Source organism: Hemicordylus capensis, chromosome 1 (assembly GCF_027244095.1).
Source record: "Hemicordylus capensis ecotype Gifberg chromosome 1, rHemCap1.1.pri, whole genome shotgun sequence".
Taxonomy (NCBI): Eukaryota; Metazoa; Chordata; class Lepidosauria; order Squamata; family Cordylidae; genus Hemicordylus; species Hemicordylus capensis.
Window position 1 is genome coordinate 221,458,745 of NC_069657.1, and position 13,745 is coordinate 221,472,489.

The 13,745-nt window shown below is 45.6% G+C and overlaps 1 protein-coding gene across 5 annotated transcripts in view; it reads left to right on the forward strand.

Moving 5' to 3' along the window:
- The window catches only part of NBEAL1 (neurobeachin like 1), a 162,528-nt gene that overhangs the window by 13,368 nt on the left and 135,415 nt on the right, over positions 1-13,745 (forward strand). The window contains exon 1 of one of the 5 annotated variants that reach the window (XM_053282776.1): positions 9,347-9,366. The exons of the other annotated variants lie outside the window; for them this stretch is intronic. The gene's annotated coding sequence lies outside the window, so the exon portion shown is untranslated. Of the gene's footprint in view, positions 1-9,346; positions 9,367-13,745 lie in introns of those variants that run through there. 5 annotated transcript variants of the gene reach the window in all.

The window sequence follows — 13,745 nt, forward strand, 5'->3', positions numbered from 1 at the left end:
AACTTTTATGCTCCTACAAAAGTGCCCCTGTTGAACAGATGTCTCACCCTTTTGCATTGTGTCTTTCTCAGCTACTGTGGGGACTAATTACCCTCAGCCATTTGTTAGCAATTAGAATGTACTGAAATATGCCAAGACACTTCAGCAAAAACAGCCTGAAATGATCAGGCAAATTGGGTGAGTTGGCAATAACTGATGCTTCAACAATGTCACACTTATGATCTAAGCAATCAGATCAATGGTTAGCAAAAACCAGTAAGTGCAGAAAGGAACTTGTGAGTGGCAAGGGGTGGTGGTGGGGAGAGTGCATGAGCTCACAGGGGTGCTCTGGATTGCCAGACTGTGGCCTGGCATTCGGTCTGCACTGAGCCATTGAGTTCTGAATCAATCTATGAAGGCTGTAAAATATATAAAATATATATCGCAAAATATCTTCCGTTGTAAATTTATTTGTTGTAGCCATTCGCCATAACAGGTTTGACTAGTCAGTTGACCAGTTGGCTTTTGGCTGGTTAAGAAAGAAAGAAAATAAATAAATAAATGCCATACCTCTTTCTGGATTATCTCTATCCCAAATTATTTGAGAAGTGCTAATTAAAGTATGAACTGAACTGTGAGTGCTGATTCTGATCCAGGCTGTGGTAGAAAAGGTATTTCAGATCAAGCCCAGGAGTTTATATAATCAAGCAGTCAGAAGATAAATCATTAAATCCCATGGTTCAGCATCATTCCAGTAAACACCCATAATATGCAAACCTGATGACTCAGCACCTTCTTGATAAAGGCTGTTACAAGGAGTGCATCACTGCCAATTTATAGCCAGTTTGTACTATATACAAAACTGTCTAGGACTGCATGGAGTCTGTTTGTAGAGTGCTCAGCTGTATCCCTGCTGCTATTACTGTGCTGCTGCTTTCTACAACTACCAGCTACTGCTTATATGTATATGGGTATTTATTCATAATTAACTTTATCTTACTGTCCCACCCTTCCTTCAAGAAGCTCAGAGAGGGGTTTACATGGATCTTCCCCATGTGCTTTTTATTGTCACAACAATCCTGTGTGATGGGTTAGGCTGGGAGACAATGATTGGCCCAAGTTTATCCAGTGAGCTTAATGTCTGAGCAGGGGTTTTAACCTAGGGTCCATTCTAACATCCTAACCATTGTACACACTGGCTCATATATCTTGAAATGGCAATGCAGCTACCATGGCCACAATTATTGCAACTTTTTTAGCCTACTTTGCTTAACATAAGCAAGCTTATGAGATCACCTGGCATTGTGTGTGTGTGTGTGTGTGTGTGTGTGTGTGTGTGTCCATCCATCCATGTGTTTCCCTCTAGCAACTTTGCAGTGTTTGGACCAGTATGAACCAAATTTGGTACAGTTGTAGGAACACTTTAATGGTGTAGCTTGTCATTATGAACCAAATTTGGTGCAGTTGTAGTGAGTGACTCATAGGGACACTTCAATGGCATAGTTTTTAAAAGATGTCATCCATCCCATTTCAAGATGGCGGTCGCATGAACCTTTGAGGCACAAGTGGGCTAACTTGTGGACTGTCTAACTGATTTGAACCAAATTTAGCCCAATTGTAAGGATAGTGAAAGGATAGTAGGCAGATTAGTTCTTACCAAAGCTACTTGTCCTCTTTAGGATAGACCTGGCCGAACTGCCCTTACAGGTGCTTGTGGCAAGGGACACAAACTGAAGAGAGGGCAGTTTCTTATGGAACCCCCTTAAAGTTTGGTCATGTTTTAGCTTTCTTTTCCTAGAATGTCATCTAGTCTGCTACAATGCCTTTACATAGAATTAGAAATGGTAAAATGTGGTAATTACCAACTTTCTGCAGAAGGAATGGTGAGGGTTGATTTTCATTGATTGGGTGTTCAAAATAATCAGAATGGCCACAGAATGCTGAAGGAGTTAAAACGGTGTATTATTAAACATGAGTCAAGATGGTTAGATGTCTTCCTTAGATGGCTAAAATTAAATTCTAGATGCTTAGTTGGGTTTCCTGTGAACTGAATAGCAGAAACCTTACTATGAGCTTACATTAAATATCTGTTAGCCCGAGATAGTTCTTTTGTGATAGAATATAATATAAGATACTCTTCTAGGAGAGTGTGGGAATTCCATAGGTTACTTCCTATTGCTTTTTAGCAATTTGTGCAGCATGGTGTTTCCCATCAGGCATGTCTCTAAGAGCCCCTGGTTATGTTTACTAAGGCAATAATTTTTGTAACTCTAGAAGAACGCTTCAAGCTAAACATAGTTGTTTTGATGGGAGCGGAAGCAAATTTTCCTGGGATCTAATAGAATTCCTTAACCTTCTGCCCCTTCCCTTTTCTAAACCAAATAGATTCAAATTGGAAGGAAGGAAAAGGACATGAGATTACACAAGTAATATGTGTTTTGCATTACAAAGGCAAAACTATAGTGAGGATAACCATAGGGTATATTTTTAAAAAATCTTTGGTCTATTTAACTACCTTTCAGAGAGGCCTCTAACATTAAAGCTCAAATACTGAGCTTTATGTTTGAATGGGGGATTGGAAGCTGGGTTTCCCTAGAATAAGAACAAACACTCTAACCCCAGGATGCTTGCTTGAGTGATATTGATGGTTTGATGACTGCAGTATCAAGTTATAACTTGCAGGTGTGAATGGGTACTCAGAGATACACCACACAGATGAAATCTTTTGCATGGTCTCATCCGCAGTGCTTTTTAAATGGAGTCAGTTCAGACATTTAGCTGAAACCATCAAGAGTAAGTAACCAAGTGATGTATATGCATATGTGAATTGGAGAGCCAGCATGGTGTAATGGTTAGCGTGTCAGACTGGGGAGACACAGTTCAAATCCTCATTCAACCATGATGCTTACTGGATGACTTTGGGCTAGTCGGCTATCTCTTAGCTTAACTTACCACATAGGGTTATTATGAGAAATTGAGAATAAAAATAACCATGTACAGTGTCCTGAGGTTCTTGGAGGAAAAGCAGGATATAAATATGATAAATAAAGCAGTTGTCATTAGAGCAGAGTTTGTAACTAATCAATTACACTATTCTAATAATCTGGAAAGAGATTTGTGTGTCAGTATTTAACACTAAAGAGAAAAAGTAGTAAGTGAGATTTCTGTGTTATAAAGTCTGAGATAAATAAGTTAAATGTGACTTTTGGGAAGAAAGTGATTAGCAATGTCTATGTACTGTTCTGAAACTTGGCTAGAATAGATGTTTTGTGACAAATGTAATGACTAGTTGCACCATGATGTAAGTTTGACATGGTTTCTGAATTGTGATGTGAAGAATTCACCCTGCCCCCTTTAGAGTGTGGAATGTAACACTGAAAATAGCTACTGGCTGATCCAGCTTTTGTTTGTAGCAGCCAGTACTTCCTGATGCAGCTATAAACTGTGCTGAACTTTGGTCTTTTAATTGTACCATCAAGTTTAGTTGAAGTCCAGTGAAGTCTGTTCTGAATTGTTAAAGATGCAGGGCAATGTATAGCTAAAGACTAGGCAAAATAATTTGTCGGCTTGCTCTTTTCTTTTAAATTTCAGTGCCCAAAACATCCTTGTCTTACTAGCTTGCCTGTTGTTTGTACAAAATGCACCTCTTACCATGGACCAAGATCAGGTGATTTCCCCCCGCCCTTACTCTTATTTTTCTAAAACTTCAGAGAACCTGATCTGAAAATGCATCTAAGGCATTAAATCCTGATTATGTGTTGCTTGGTTGGAAATGTTGGTCTTTCAAGTCAGAAGATTGCTGGTAATTCAAATCATTTCTTGTTTTGGTTACATTTCTGGATGCATGCTTTCATCTTTGAAACTTGAAAAGTTAGTGGCTGTAAGTAATGCAAAGATTCAGCTAAAACCTCCCAGCAAAATATTGTATTTATGTTGTCTGGTATGGGAAGTGTTGTGACTGGCTTGGTTGGCTCTCAGTTTAAAGTTTATTAATGGTGTGTGGCAAGAGTAGATGGCAGTTTTTCTCAGTCTAGAAGTTGGGGTAACTCTATGGATTGTATCCTAACCTGTGCTCATGCAATGAATGGCATGAGTGCAAGCAAACTTGCTTCCTCTCTCTTCCAGCAGTGCCCCAGGCCCTCTGAAAAGCTGTTCCTAAGGGTCAGACGACCATTGGGAATGAGGTGGGATGGGGCATGAGGAGTTGCAGCAGGAGGGAGGAATTTCCAAAAAATGGGCACATGAGTGCTTGTGGAAGCTGCCCAAGGGCTGGAAGGGTGGGGAAGTTTGCTTGCACCACTGTGCAAGCATAAGTTAGAATACAACCCAATGACATTGAAAGGCACTAGGTTTACTTATTTACTGGCCACATTCAGACGTAACGCCTAACTGCAGTTAAATGTGGCCAAGGTTCCTATTCTTAACACAAATTCATGCCACAGATATTCACCTAACTGCAGCCAGCCAAACTCCAGTTGCGGGAGCGGGGAGCCCCTCATGACTGCTCAGCCTTCAAGGCCTATCCCAGCCAGCTACATGGCCTGATTGTGGGCAAAGTGTCAATGAGTCAGCGGCTCGGCCACGATCTAGAAGAGGCATGCTGAGTGCGATCTTCCGCCAACCATGGCACCGCTGTCCCCCCAGTAGCCCTGCCCCCCCCGCACCACACAAGCATGAATTCCATGGTGGTTTGCGGGTCGGGGGAGGGGTAAAATTCCACTTTCATTGTGGGAGGGGAGGGGAAATTGCACATCTGTTGGAATGGGATATGCAGATGAGGGAGGGCAAAGGATGCTGGGGGTGTCACGAGGGGTTGTCCTGGCAAAGCAGTTCAGGCAAACCCAAGCAATTTCCTTCTGTCCAGCACCTTGCTGCTGGGTGGGCTAGCAGTCTCATAAGAGCGCCAGTCTATTGGGGATGTAGACTGTTTTGCCCATAAAAGAGCAAATCCTCACCTACAGACTGTGAACTCACAAGTACAGCTAGCCCACTTTACCACCATCCAAGGGGGCCCAGCGCTAGTGGGGCCCCCAACTCTTTGTTAACACATAGAAAATATTATCCACTACTAGCTCCCTCTCCTCTAAACCCTCTGAAGCCTTGCACGTCCCCCAGAGGAGATCCTGATACCCCATGTGGCATAGCCTGGTGGTGCCAATGGGACTGTGCATTTGCACAAATTTAAATATCCCAGGTCTGCTCCATCTGTGCGCCATATGCAGATATGTGGGTGCAGGGAAATGTGGGAGAGGGACTTTCCTCTCCTCCCCCAGCCCCAGGGCAGTGGGGTTGACTGCAGGGCCTACAGGCATGGGCGCACCTCTGCACATGTGCAGTGACCAGGCAGGGGGCTTGTTTAGTTGACATCTTGGCCGCCATCCCCAGGATCAGGAAAGCAGTCTCTGGGATCTGGGCTCAGATCAAGCCTTTTGCCGCCAGTAGGTGGCCAAAGATTTGCTGACCCCGCCGCTGCAGTGAGGGTAAGGGTGGAAGGAAAAAGCTTGATGACAGGTACCAAAACCCATGCGGACTACACCCGCTCACAAGAGTGTCAGGCCATGGGTGCTTTAAGTAGAGCTGTACTGAGTGTTGGGAAGGAGTTGGCAGGGGTATCCCAGACAGTGACAGATTTAAGCAGAGGCAGCGGCACTTGCCTACAGTGGCAAAATTTGAGGAGCGGCAAATTTTGTCGCCCCTTTTTTCTCCATAAAAACTACCTCTGTGCAGCAAGATAAGTGAAGTCCCTGTGGGGAGGGGGGCGAGGGGAAATCCCCCCTTTACCTTTAAAACTCTGCACAGGAGATGGGGCTGCAGTGAGGAGGATCGTAGTGGGCCAAGGGGAAAGTTCCCCCTTTTAGCAATCTTTTAGCAATGCCACTGCCCCTTCCATCTCCCCTCTTCCCTCGCAAGTGACTGCATGGCCCATCTGCAGTCCGTTATGGGCCTTAGATGGAAGGAGTTCTTCTTCACTGTGCTTGCCGCCTGCACAGCGGCATTGCTAAAAGGGGGGACTTTCTCCTTGGCCCACTACCAGCCTGCTCCTGCTTCGTCATCGCACTGTATGCAGATATTCCGCTGTGGGAATTCCTGGGAAATGAGAACCCCCGTTCCCCGGCCACCATGGGACAGGGGGGTGGCAGTTCTGGGGCCCTTGCCGATGTGCACATGTACACGTGGGCAGTTGGTGGGCTGGCAGGGGGCACGGCTTTGCAGCAGCTTGCCCACAGTCTCCAAGACAAGGAAAGTGGTCTCTGGGGCAGTCCCCTCCACGGCTCTCCTGCATGCAGCAACCTGACTCCACTGTTTCCTCTAAGGCATGCCCATGTGCTTGCGCTCACAAGTTTTCTCATGCCCGCTTAGTTAATTTTAGATCCCGCTCAGGTTGAAGGCCCCACTCTGAATGCATGTGCGCACACAGTGCCTTGATACTGCTGCCCAGAAGAAAACTCTTTCTGCACAGAGATGAAAAAAAATAGAGGGACCACTGCCTGGCTCTCTATTCAGATCCTTCATGGTTGGACACTCTGAGGGAGGTTTTGTTGGGGAAAGGGGATATATTGCCCTCTTGGATCAGTTATGCTTTGGGCACCCCCCCCCCCGCAATGGTCCTTCTCATGAGTTGTCTGCGGGGTGTGTGTGTGTGTCTCCATGGTCTTTCGCTCTCTCCTTTCGCACATGCCTGACCAGTGATTGCTGGGTTGGATGGCTGGACCCTTGAAGGATTTCAGTTGACCCAAGACTGGCCCAGGTGACTGGGGAAGGGGCTGGGACCCCCTTCCCCCATCCTTTCTGTGAAAATAGTAGAACTCAGCTGCTCAGGAATCCCTTCTTGAGGCTGCCCTTCAAATCCTGCCAGTGGCACCCCCCACCCAAACCATTTGCATGGATGGTGCAGACACCAACGCTGCAGCACGGACCCTCAAATCCATTCAAAATTCCCAGGTCCAATCTAGCGTACTGCTGTATGCAGATCTTCCAGTGCGGGTATCGGCGGGAGAGGGGTATCCTCGGTCTCCAGCTCCCCTGGGATGGTGGCTGCCCCTGGGGGGAACAACCCTGGGTGGGTGGATGCCAGGGGTAGCACATGTCCACATGGGTGGGCTGGCAGGCATTTGGCATGTTTTTGCAGCAGCTTGGCCATGGTACCCAAGATGTGGAAAGCTGTTTCTGGGGTATTTCTCCTAAGGGAAGGGGGAATCCTCCCCTCACTGATGTTAGTCAAACCCATCAGCCGTAGGGATGTGAGAACTGGCTCACTGGTGTGCCATTGAGCCGGCCTGGTCCGAGGGCTCGCCCTTGAGCCAGACCCCTCAGGCTGGGGCCAGTTCAGGTTTTTCTTTTCTTTTTAATGGTGGACTTAATGCCTCCGAGGCCTCGGGTAGGTGCTGCTGCAGCTCCGTGTGTGTGTGTGTGTGTGTGTGTGTGTGTGTGTGTCAGGTGGTTCCCCCTCCCATTGGTCTCTCAAGAGCAATTCCAGCCCATTTTCAGGCTAGAACTGTCCATGCAAATGGCCCATGCACACATGTGGTGGTTTCCAAAATGGCCACCCTGAGCTTGGAGAGGGCTGGAACAGCCCCAAAATGGGCAATAACTGCCCACGGGAGACAGTGTGGAGGCCAGAAGGTGGGGGGGCACTAGAGACCCTCCCCGCAGCAGCATCACCACCCCAAGGCCTTTGAGGTGGGAAGTCCACCATTTTAAAAAAAAGTTCCTGGCACCCCAAAAAGGATTCAAGCTGAGCCCCCCCCCCCGTTCGGGGTGCCCAAACCGAACATGCCTGGTTCGGTTTGAGCCCAGTTCACACTCCAACAAAACTGGGCAAACGGTTTTGTGCACAACCACATTCAGCCGCACAGGTGCTTTTCATGAAGCACTCACACTTCATTACTCAAGAACTTGGCCAGAATTCTGATTTATATTTTTTTCAGTCAGGATACAAACAAGTCTTCTAGTGTTCTGTGGTTTGATTGAAGCCCAAGCTGTGTTTCTTGCAATACAGATAGAGAAAGGTAGTGAAGAACAAGGAGGAAAAACTAAGTTTAAAGTGTTTGACTTTGAATATAATTTCTGTGACCTTAGATACTTCAGATCTTCCAAAGTAAAGAATTCCTGTATTGAAACAGCAGCACACTGAGGGTTTATACCATTACTTTACCCATAACTGACTTCTGTAGGCCAGCATGCCATCTGACAGACTGCTTATTCCTATAGGTACCACTCCTAGTTCTGTAGTTTTCTCTTTTTACTCTGGCTCAGCAGATAGTTGCATCATAGATTTGTTTTTTATCCACACTCCAGTAGGGGAATGGCCAGAGGAAGTGTGGTGACAACAAATCCAAATAATCAAGTGTTGGAACATCTACTGTGGTGATCACATTTTCACGTGCTAGACATATGAAGAACTTAGCAGAAGGTGGTATTTCAACATGCACTCACGTACACTGCACTAGTGATTCAGAAGCAAGGTGCAGAAGAGGGCAACCAAGATGATCAGGGGCCTAGAGCAACTTCCTTATGAGGCAAGGCTACAACACCTGGGGCTGTTTAGTTTAGAAAAAAGATGACTGCTGGGAGACATGATAGAGGTCTATAAAATCATGCATGATGTGGAGAAAGTGGATAGAGAGAAATTCCTCTTCCTCTCACATAACACTAGAACCAGGGGTCATCCCATGAAATTGATTGCCAGGAAACCTAGGATCAGCAAACAGAAGTACTTTTTCACACAACGCATAATCAACTTGTGGAATTCTCTGCCACAAGATGTGATGACAGCCAACAACCTCGATGGCTTTAAGAGGGGTTTGGATAACTTCATGGAGGAGAGGTCTATCAATGGCTGCTACGGTAGTTGGAGGGCTATAGGCTACCTCCAGCCTTAGAGGCAGGATGCCTCTGAATACCAGTTGCAGGGGAGTAACAGCAGAAGAGAGGGCATGCCCTCAATTCCTGCCTGTAGGCTTCCAGTGGTCTCTGGTGGGCCACTGTGTGAAACAGGATGCTGGCTTACGTGGGCCTTGGGCCTGATCCAGCAGGGCTGTTCTTAAGTTCTTAAGCATGTCTTATTTATAAATATTGCAGAGAGACGAAAGAAAACATCCCATGCCACAATACCTTCCTGACAGTGTTTGAAGAGCAAATGATCTTTCCGTTGCACTTTTCCAAATGTGTGCACTTTGAGCTTCCTCTTCAATATTTTAAGATCAACTTGCAACAATAATGTTAGCTGTAAGTGCGGAAATGGAACTGACATATTTTGTAGGCATGTTCATTTCTGTTTTCCTTTTGACCAGGAAAACCTCCTTGGAACAATAAAAAATAAGAAATAAAAGAAACTAGGATAATTTTATGCCTCCTGAATAATGGATTACACAGCCGTTCTTGATTGTAAGTTCATTTACACACACCTCCATGCACACAATCACATTTTGTGTAGCCTTAATCACAAAGGGATGTTAACTTGTGTTCACGTGTTTACAGTGACTTCTTCATCATGCGAGTGAGACATCACTAAACACTTGTTGTCTGAGGGCTTTTCTTGTTTCTGCCTCCCAACTTGCATCATGATGATGCATCACATAATTGCATTGTGGAGTTTCTGAAAGTGTATAAGCAAGCCTTTTACAGTGGGAAAACCAGTGTTGACGATGCTGTTGAATCAATGGCTATAACCATGTCTGTATGACTGGATTTTGTCTTTTGCCCTGGCGTTGATAGTACAACAAACAAAAATAACCATATTATGTGGCTCTCTTTTGGCATTGAAATGGCAGATGTGACGGTGTTCTTGATAACCTGGTATTCTGCCAGTGTATGTAGGGTGCAAGGTTCGTTATGTTAGTACCTGAAGTTGCCATCTGGCTTCCCTGGAAATAATATCTGTTGAAAATAATGTTTAACCACTGAATAAAAATTGGGATGATTCATATCTAATAGTCATACCATTGTAGTTTGGTGAACTTGGATGAGGTGCCTTGGGCTTGCCCATACTGTCCTACCTTTGCATGCTCCAGTTCTCCCCCTCATTTCCTGGTTCAGGCAACCCCCATTACAAACAAATTGGGCAAACTAAAATTTGCACAAATCATAAGCCATATAGACACATTATGTTCAGTGTACATACCATCTATACAGGCGTGGAGACAGCCAAGTGGCGGCCTGCATCCAGCCCTGCTCGGCGACCCCCTCCAATACACCAGTGTGTGTGACTCGGGCTCTGGAAGAGCCCAAAGTGAACTTCCCCTTCCCACACCCGGGCTGCTAAGAGCCCGGGCGAACTCTTCACCAATTATTTCAGGCAGCTTCGACTGCCCAATAGAACGTTTTCCCCTTTCTCTCCCTCTTTGGAGGGAGAGAAGGGGGGAAAACGTCCTATCAGGCAGCCAACACTGCCTGAAACGAGGAAGGGAGAGCTCGTTTGGGCACTTAGCAGCCCAGGCTGTGCCCACTTGGGTGTGGCCTGGGCTGCTGAGAGCCCAAATGAGCTCTCCCCTTGTCATTTCATGCAGCGTCTGCTGCCTGATAGGACGTTTTCCCCTTTCTCTTCCTCCAGAGAGGGAGAGGAAGGGGAAAACGTTCTATTGGGCAGTTGAAGCTACCTGAAATAATTGGTGAAGAGTTTGCCCGGGTGTGGGAGGGGGGAGTTTTCTCTGGGCTCCTGTGGAGCCTAAGCCACGGGGTGGGGCTCGGCGGCCTTTTCCCATTGGTGGCCTGGGTTCTTTGAACCCTTTCACCCAATGGTGGCTCCACCCCTGCATCTATATCAGGCCTGCAAAATATAAGACCCGGTGGCTGGGACTGGCCTGCAGGGACCTTTTTTTTTTTTTTTTTTGCTGACCCCCAGGTAGAAATATCTTGCAGCATTAGTAGGAGTCATGAAGAGCTCTTGGCTTCTCCCACTGCTGAGCAGCAGTGGCTCAATGCAATTGGATGCTTGAGATCAGCTAAGATGCACAAGCCAGTGATAAACCAAACACCGGTGGGAGCCAGTCGCAATGGATAGAGTGGGCTCAAAGAGCATCAGCATCAGGCGGGCACAGGCAGAGAGCACCCCAGAAAGGCAGAGGTCACTCTCTCCGTCTGTTTTCTCTTCTCCAAGGGGGACTGCTAACTAAGCAGAGGCACCTTTTAAAAGTGGTGGTTCTCTTTATTTAGCAGTGGGAGAGCAAATGGCCCTATCCATCCCTGGCACAGCATCCCTCCAGTGGCTGCTTTTGGTGTCTATCTTATGTTTCACAGAGAGCCACACAGACACGCAATGTGTGTAAACCACTTTGGGAACTTTAGTTGCAAAGCGGTATATAAGTATTCGCTGTATTGTACTGTTGTATTGACTGCCCTCTCCGGAAATGGTCTTACAACAGCATCCAATGTGTGTTCACTCAAAAATAAGTTCCACAGTGCACCTAGTAAGGCTTATTTCCAAGTAAGTATGGCTAAGATTGCAGCCTGAAAGCAACAGTGATTTTGGGAGGGTAGAGGGCTTAGCATTTGTTTGGGACTGGCAGGTACTCCAGGTGCCCCACTGACTGAGCAGGGAAAGGGCCTGTTTTCTGGCAACTATTCTTGTTTGAAATTATGGTCTCTTAATGGGGGGAAAAGATCCACAAGTAACTAATAATTTTCATTAATATTGTTAATTTTAATGTAGTGTGTTGAAAATTGACCTTGGCCACTGCACACCAAATCATGGAGAGCGGGGGAGGGGACTGCGTGTACCAAATACGTTGTTTACAGCAGTCAAACCATATGGGTAAGTTAGCCACTGAGTTACACCAAGTGACTTCTGGGCCTTGAACATGGGAAGCTGCCTTATACCGAGTCAGACCATTGGTCCATCTAGCTCAGTATTGTCTTCACAGACTGGCAGCGGCTTCTCCAAGGTTGCACGCAGGAATCTCTCTCAGCCCTATCTTGGCGAAGCCAGGGAGGGAACTTGGAACCTTCTACATGCAAGCATACAGATGCTTTTCCAAGAGCGGCCCCATTCTCTGAGGGGATTATCTTACAGTGCTAATACATGGAGTCTCCTATTCAAATGCAAACCAGGGCTGACCCAGCTTAGCAAAATAGACAATTCATGCTTGCTACCACAAGACCAGCTTTCCTTGGTGGTGGTAAGGGGAAATTCAGGTTGTATCCCCCAACCTATTCCCTCTATTTATAGCTGGATAACAACTATATTTCAAGACCTCTATGCTGCTATTCTTGATGGTTCCCTCCTATATTTATTTTGTTGCTCTTCATGATAGCTTCTTGATGAATTATAGCCAAGCTTACTGAAGAATATGAGTAGTATTTTGTGGTGCATCTTTTGTTCATTTAGAAGTATAAATTTCACTTTCCATGTATGCCCTTAGGGCTCAGGTCAGGGAACAAGGAAGACTTTAGTCTTTTTCAAACATTACATTTTACAGGTGACTGTACAAATGTAGCCACCTAATGGTGCAGTGGGGAAGCAACCTGCCCAGAGAGCAGGAGGCTGTTGGTTTGAATCTCCATTGGACTGGTGTGTTTCCCAGAATAGGGGAAACACCTCTATCGGGCAGCAGTGACATAGGAATGTGCTGAAAGGCATCATCTCATACTGTGTGGGAGAAGGCAATGGTAAACCCCTCCTGTATTCTACAAGAAAACCACAGGGCTCTCTGGTCACCAGGAGTCGTGTATGGATTTGTGTTAATGACTGTACATGTGTTAATTTTAAAAGTGAAGATACTTCCTCAAATGTAGAGCATAGTAGGGTGTCTACTACTATATGTGTGTTGAACATAAAGTGCAACCCACAAAGAATGAGAGAATAAGATGGCCAGAGCTTAGTGAATTCTAAATGTATGCTTTTGAATAGGCTGCTTTTCTAGTTAAGAAATATTTCTAAGATTGTCAAAGTAGTTGAGGCTGAGGCCATGGCTCCTGTATCTTTTTCATCCTTCCTTTTCCTTCCTTCCTTTCAGCCCTGTAACTAGCAAAAGCAGCATACTAATACAAAACAGTAAACACTTCAGAAAGGATTATGCAAAATAACAAGGAAATGGTACAAATTCATCTCCTCTTCTTGTCTGCAAAATTTGGACTGCTTGAGGACAGACACCCCAAGTATCTTGTAGATTCTTTCGTTTTTATAGTTCTCAGTTTTTAGCTTTTAAAATAACTTTTTAAATTGGAAGCTTTAAAAAATGTAGTTTTAAATGTGGTTTTAGCCTGATCTTTTAACTTAAGTTTGGTTAACTTTATTAGCCTTATTTTACATTGTATCTTTTTATTAATGTTGTGAGCCACCCCAAGCAGTAGTGGACTGGAGGGGTGAGGTATAAATATTTTAAATAAATAAATAATAATGCTGTATTAGGTATTGTCTGTACTTCGGCCCTCCAGCCTCCACCCCCAGTCTAAAAAAAACATCCCCCTGTTTTGACCTCAGAATTGGGGGAAGGGATTAAGCCAGCCTTCCACTTGTCATCTGCTGTCATAGGAACATAGGAAACTGCCATATACTGAGTCAAACCATTGGTCTATCTAGCTCAGTATTGTCTTCACAGACTGGCAGCGGCTTCTCCAAGGTTGCAGGCAGGAATCGCTCTCAATCCTAACTTGGAGATGCCACCAGGGAAGGAACTTGAAACCTTCTGCTCTTCCCAGAGCGGCTTCATCCCCTGAGGGGAATATCTTGCAGTGCTCACACATCAAGCCTCCCATTCATATGCAACCAGGGCAGACCCTGCTTAGCTATGAGGACAAGTCATGCTTGCTACCACAAGATCAGCTCT